Source organism: Brachyistius frenatus, unplaced genomic scaffold (genome assembly GCF_029030835.1).
Source record: "Brachyistius frenatus isolate BFR_SWC_R1_liver_20210118 unplaced genomic scaffold, ASM2903083v1 Contig_60, whole genome shotgun sequence".
NCBI lineage: Eukaryota > Metazoa > Chordata > Actinopteri > Embiotocidae > Brachyistius > Brachyistius frenatus.
In genome coordinates this window covers 1541392-1547391 of record NW_027210659.1, presented here as the reverse complement: position 1 = coordinate 1547391, position 6000 = coordinate 1541392, and positions in this window count along the sequence as shown.

Sequence of the window (6000 nt, the reverse complement as noted above, 5' to 3'; positions counted from 1 at the left end):
CTTTCCATTATCTGGGTTAACTAAACCTAACAAATGAGAAGACCAACAGAGACACATAGCCGGTTATCAACTAGCAAAGTCAACCAGAGTTTCCCAATCTAGCTCTAAGTGTGTTCACATAAAAGAGAAGGTGTTAGCAGCATCTGACTTTGTGATTGTTGCTCAGAGGAAGGCTGACTGGTGTGTATGTGTGTGTGTGCGTGTGCAACACCGGCTGAACAGCGGCAGTTTGGAGTTACCAGGCATTTGGTCCCCATACAATGTTTGACTTTGTGCCGAGAGTATGGACACAACTCTCTCTACTCGGCACAAAGTCAAACACGTTTCCAGTGGGTGTTGGCCTCTGCCAGGCTTGTCCCTTGTCATCAATCCTGATTGAGATATATGTGGACAGAGTTTCAAGGCGGAGCTGCGGGAAATAGAAAATCTGGTTTGGGGGTCTCAGGATCACATCTATGCCTTTTGCAGATGATGCAGGTCTGTTGGCTTGATTGCCTGCAGCGTCTCGGCTCCGTGGCGTCCTGTCCCATCTCCAATATCCATTTGGAACATTGCTCTATAAAGCGGCCCTCATCATCTGAGTGTAATGTAAATGTAAATGATTTACTCAAGCTTTAATTTCTTCGATAAATTGTTTTTCATATTAAACATATTCCTTTTACTGACATTTTATTGATTCATTAGGAGAGATCATTTGGAAGCAATTATATTGGGACCTCCCGAAGTCCAGACGCTGGTGGTGGTGGAGCAGAGTTACCGGATAGCTGATGAAAACTTTACTTGAGGCTCCAATGACAACCAGAAGGATGAGGCGATGATGGAAAAGAGTAGGACTGGGTGTTAAAAGGTCTGCAAGGCCAAATAACAATTAGGATATTATTTAAAGAAAAGAGGTTCTAAAACTGCGCGCAGAAAGATTATTGGGTATGTATACTGACAACAAATTATAAATGAGTAATTGGGACAGAATGGGGCTGCGGAGGTGACAGATCTTCCTTACTGAATTTATACATAAGCTTCATTTACAATCTTGTTACAGCAACAGACGTGCAAGCCAAAAAAGATAGAAAAACAGGAAGTTGTCGCACCAACAATGTAAATCAGTTTCATCTGGGTTTCATGGATATCTTGTGCTCTTGCGCCCATAAACTAATTATTGAGCAGTGTTGGTAATGTAGGTCCATAAATGTATTATATTGTGAATAGTACATTGTTTACAGTGACACAGAAGTGCTTAGAGAGGAAGATAAAGAAACATAAGCTAAATTCAAAACGACAGCTGAATCATTATGATGGGAGTCTCCAGAAAACACTTCTACTCTTCACGTCTAGTATTTGTTTTTGGTGTTAAAGCTAAAAACTTGTTCTGCACTGCAAAATGTATTTTGTAAATTAGAATTCTAATTTTACTGACATGCTGTGGATCCAAGTCAAACCCATTACATTTAAAGGGAAAATCAACTCAAATCACATCTTAACATTAATATCCCCATATTATATATTTATAAAAAAATATATATATATCATTAATATGTGACATGCAAATTGAATCCCTCACAAAATAGATTAGATTTGCTCACGTTGTTAGAAGGGGCACCACTCCAATATTAGACACATTATTAATTCAAGTTAAAATAGAATCAGTCATTCATAATCTGAAACATGAATTCTCGTATTGGAATTCTAATCCTTTGACATAATCAGCAAGTTATCACCATGATACAGTTGGGTCTAATTAAAAATGTTTTTTTTGAATAATTTCACACATGAAATGATTAAATGGTAGATATGTATATACACATATCTGATAAATGATAATGGACAAATTCCTCAAGAGAAACTGATGGTGGAATGAAAGAGGAAATGAAAGACTAAACTAACGGGAAAAGGATTGAATTAATTAATGTAGGACTATAGTAACTAAGGTAACACCCAAGGACCAAAGAAACCATTAGCCTACTACTTATATTCACTACTTATAACTTTGATGAACACTTAGAGCTGGCCGGGCCCTTGGCACTAGCAAAAATACTTATAGTGATGCAAAAAGTTATTGATCAGCGAAATAGCTGAAGTAATTATTCTGGCTTGATCGCAGATTCATATAATAAACAGGAGGCTCAAACTGAATTTGGATTATCTATGTGCTAGATAATGTTAACCTTAAAAAGGTTAACAAAGACGTGTAAAAATGACCAATACGAAACTTAAAAGAAACTGAAAACAAAACTAAACTGAAACTTAAAACAAACTGAACTGAACTTGAACAAACAAAAAACAGAACAGCCCAAGTCTCCCTGGTTTTAATAAGGAAGGATGGGGTCGACTTTCACACTCATTGACACCCGTCGTCTCAGAGGATGAGGAGGGAGGCCCCCTTTGGGCATGTTTTGATTCAAACTATATATATATATTTTTTTTTTAAATCCCTTATTTCACTCCACCATGGACAAATTAAAGATGAAATAGATCATCATAACATAGATCCCATTTCAAACGATAATGTCATTCTACCTAGTTAATCTGATACAGAGATGAAGGAGGGTACAAAAGAGCAAGAGAGAGGAAGAGAGAGGGGTGAGAGACATATGTATAGGAGTAGAAAGTGTCCACAGCTAACATAAGGACATAGTTTGATGATCCAGAACACTTTCTATTAATATCACACTGTTAGCAGAATAATATCATAGAATACATAATAAAGCAATGGATATGATTAGAACTCACCAAGTCCATCTTTTGTATATGGACTCCATGAGTTTTTTGGTGACATTTGACCACAGGATGGCAATGTGGTCCCTTGCGAGTCAGTAGTGAGGACCATTTGGAGTTGTTCTGTAGCCTGGAAAATCTCATCTTTGGAATGTGTGCATTGAAGCGGTTGAAACCGAAATGTGGTGTTATCGGCTGGGTCAAGGGATGGCAGGATGTTTCGCCCAACCGTGACATGTTTTATTCACCAAAAAGGTGTGCATATCGTCACTTGTGACAGAAAGTTTGGGGTTTTTATGAGGGAAAGAGTTGACTAAAAGGTTAAACGAAAGTTCACATCCTGCAAAGGTTTGGTGGTGTAAACAGATTAAGGGGATCCTTCTTAGGATCACTGAGATAAATGGTGAGGAGATGTGGGGGTCTGGTATTTGGGGAGAATTATTCAGGTTTGTAGGCTACACATGGCATGGAACTTTCCTTGGATTCCTGTTCAGGATGTCAATGGCGAATATCAAGTGATTTTAACTGGACAAAAGGAAAGTCCACTCAAATCACATTATATGACACTCATAATGTCTTCATATTCAAAATTACAGAAAAAAAATCATTAATAGTGACAAGTAAGTTACAGTGGATTCCTGGTGAGCATGGCCAGGACTTTGCCCATTTTGAATATCAAATGTTTTACCGACAGCTGTTGAGAAATTTAAAGGGAAAGTTTATTCAAATGTTATTGCAACACGATTAATGATGTCATTAAATATTAGAGAGGAGAATCCTTATCCGAATATCAAGTGATTTAATTGGTCATGTATGGCATGTATGATCCTGTGGCTTTGAGCGAATATAATGCTGCCAAAGTATTCAGGCGAAAGTCAAACTAGCAGGGTATTTGGCTGGGAAGTATTGGTGGTCATGAAGGTATGTAGGTATGAAGTTGTGCCTTTGTGCAAAGACGTTTCCAAAGTATGTAGGCACAAGTCATACTGGTTTAGATGTAAAACAGGTAGAGCTGAGGTGGTGGGTGTGAGTACTGAGGGAAGTAGTTCTGGAACACCAGGACTGCTGTTGAGCCTTCTTTAAGCCTTCTCATGGCCCTAACTCAAAGAAACAACAGGGAAAGGAGGTGCCCAGTTGCTAACAGTGGGGTACTGCATACTCTCACCCTGTTGCTAAGGTTCTGTACTTGGTAGGTTCTTACTTGGGTTTATTTAGGTTGGTGCCCTGTGAATCAGTGAGGCGTTTGATAGGTGAAGACAGGTAGTAAGATTGAGTTATTTGACCCTTTCAGTGTTATTTCACATTGATTTGACACTTGCCGTGTACTTTTAAACATGGACATAGTGAGAGTGATCCTGAACAGTAATCGACTGAAAGTTTCTTGTCACGTACTGAAGATTTGTGTTTAATGTAATATAAAATATGAGTAAATTATGAATGTGTGCTGTTGGGATATGAGCAGATTTTCCCCTATTTCTTAATAATTGTAAAATTACTCAATTTATGACATATTTTTAGCAATTATTGACACAATCATCAGACATGCATCAAAATCCAAATGGCGGCTTTCTTGAATTGGTTTGAACAAACAATGGCTCACTTGACAACAGTATAACTGCTACCACTCCATAAAGAAATCTAAGAAGCCACACCAGCTGAGACTAATAGTGTCAAATTAAAAGTTCTGTTGAACATTTTTAACAAGTATCCCATGTTTCAGTTTAGCCAGCCATTGAGGCTAACAATTTATGATAACTAATCAGTGATGATAATACATAATTAAAAACAAAAAGGCATTGCAGTGATATGCATAATCAACTCAAGCGAAAAACGAAATTACAACAAGTGGAATTGGCTCACATGTAGGTTACTGTTATTATTTTGAGATTTGCGCCATGCAAAGGCTACAGTGGAGAGTTGTCAGACCCAGAAACCTTTGAAACTGAAGCTGCCTCTAATGGCTTCAAACTGCACTCTGGATAACCCACTCAAACTTTGGTAAACTACTGGCAAGCTGCATCCTCATCTGATGGGCTTGTTTATGACACACCTGAGAGACTGTCATTTTGGTTTGTTGAACTGAAATGGCCAAATGCATAAAGCTACATTAACTGAGGGTATCTCACACTTGACTGGTAAAAACAGTTTGAAAGAAGCCATTCTCATTATTTGTAAGTGCAGGGGCAGTTGCCGATCACGGAAGATGGAATAATGTGATTTTGTCATTTCTGCCTACGTTGATCATTTTTGGCAACGCATTTACAGACAAAACTGTGTTAAATACTCAAAAATAGAGGAATTTTTTTGAATACACATATCTGTCAAAATGCTTGTCTATTCATCCAAAAATGAATACATTTTCACTCAGTTCATCTGATTAAAGTCAAGCATTTTCAAATTCAATTTATTTGTACTTTAGGATCCATTCTGCTCAATTTGTAGGAGGTCCACACTGTCTTTTTTCACTTGATAACAAACTGATAAACATATGCAACACAACAAGGGAAGCTAATTTAGACCATATACTATAGTGTATATGATGTGGCTACAAGTGAAGTCTGCCTAACAGGTCTGTTTTTTCAGTTTTTCCCATTCTGCTGACATCACTTAAGTGCAACCGGGTCCTCACAAAGACACAAGTGCATGAGCACACACACACACACTGAATGTCTCTTCCACAGCTCTTGTTTGTCCTCTCGTGGGAAAAAAAAGCAGTTTATTTTCCCCTTCAGGGGTTCTGTATTCAGCTCAGTCATGCTTTTCAAGACATTCTGTGATTATTTTAGCTGGTGTTTATCTGTTAATTAACTTGAAGGACATGATTACAAAGAGAAGGAGAAATAAAGTGCTTTGGTGTCTGTTCTGTTTTAAATGTTGCAGTTTTTACTCTGTTTTAGAAATACTTGATGTATCTGCAGCAGTTTGTAGAATTATTTGACTCTTTTACCTCAGTAAAAGTCAGTACTATTTAATTTTTGTCTGGTATGACAAACGAGTCTTTAAACCTGCTCTGCAAAATTGATATGAAGTAACCTCCGATGAAAAACACTCTGTTATTATGAGTTGTAGTAGGAATAGTACTGGTGCTGGTAGTAGCTTTACTGCTGGTTAAATTTGGTTGCTGTAGTAGTAATGTCAGTAGTATAAACAGTGTTAGTGGTACTAGTATTATGAGGAGTAGGACTAGGAGTAGGGTTAAGAAGTATTTGTATTAATAGTACTGGTAGTGCTATTGGTGGTAATGGTAGTTGAAGGAGGACTAGTAGTAGGACTGGTGATAGATGCACT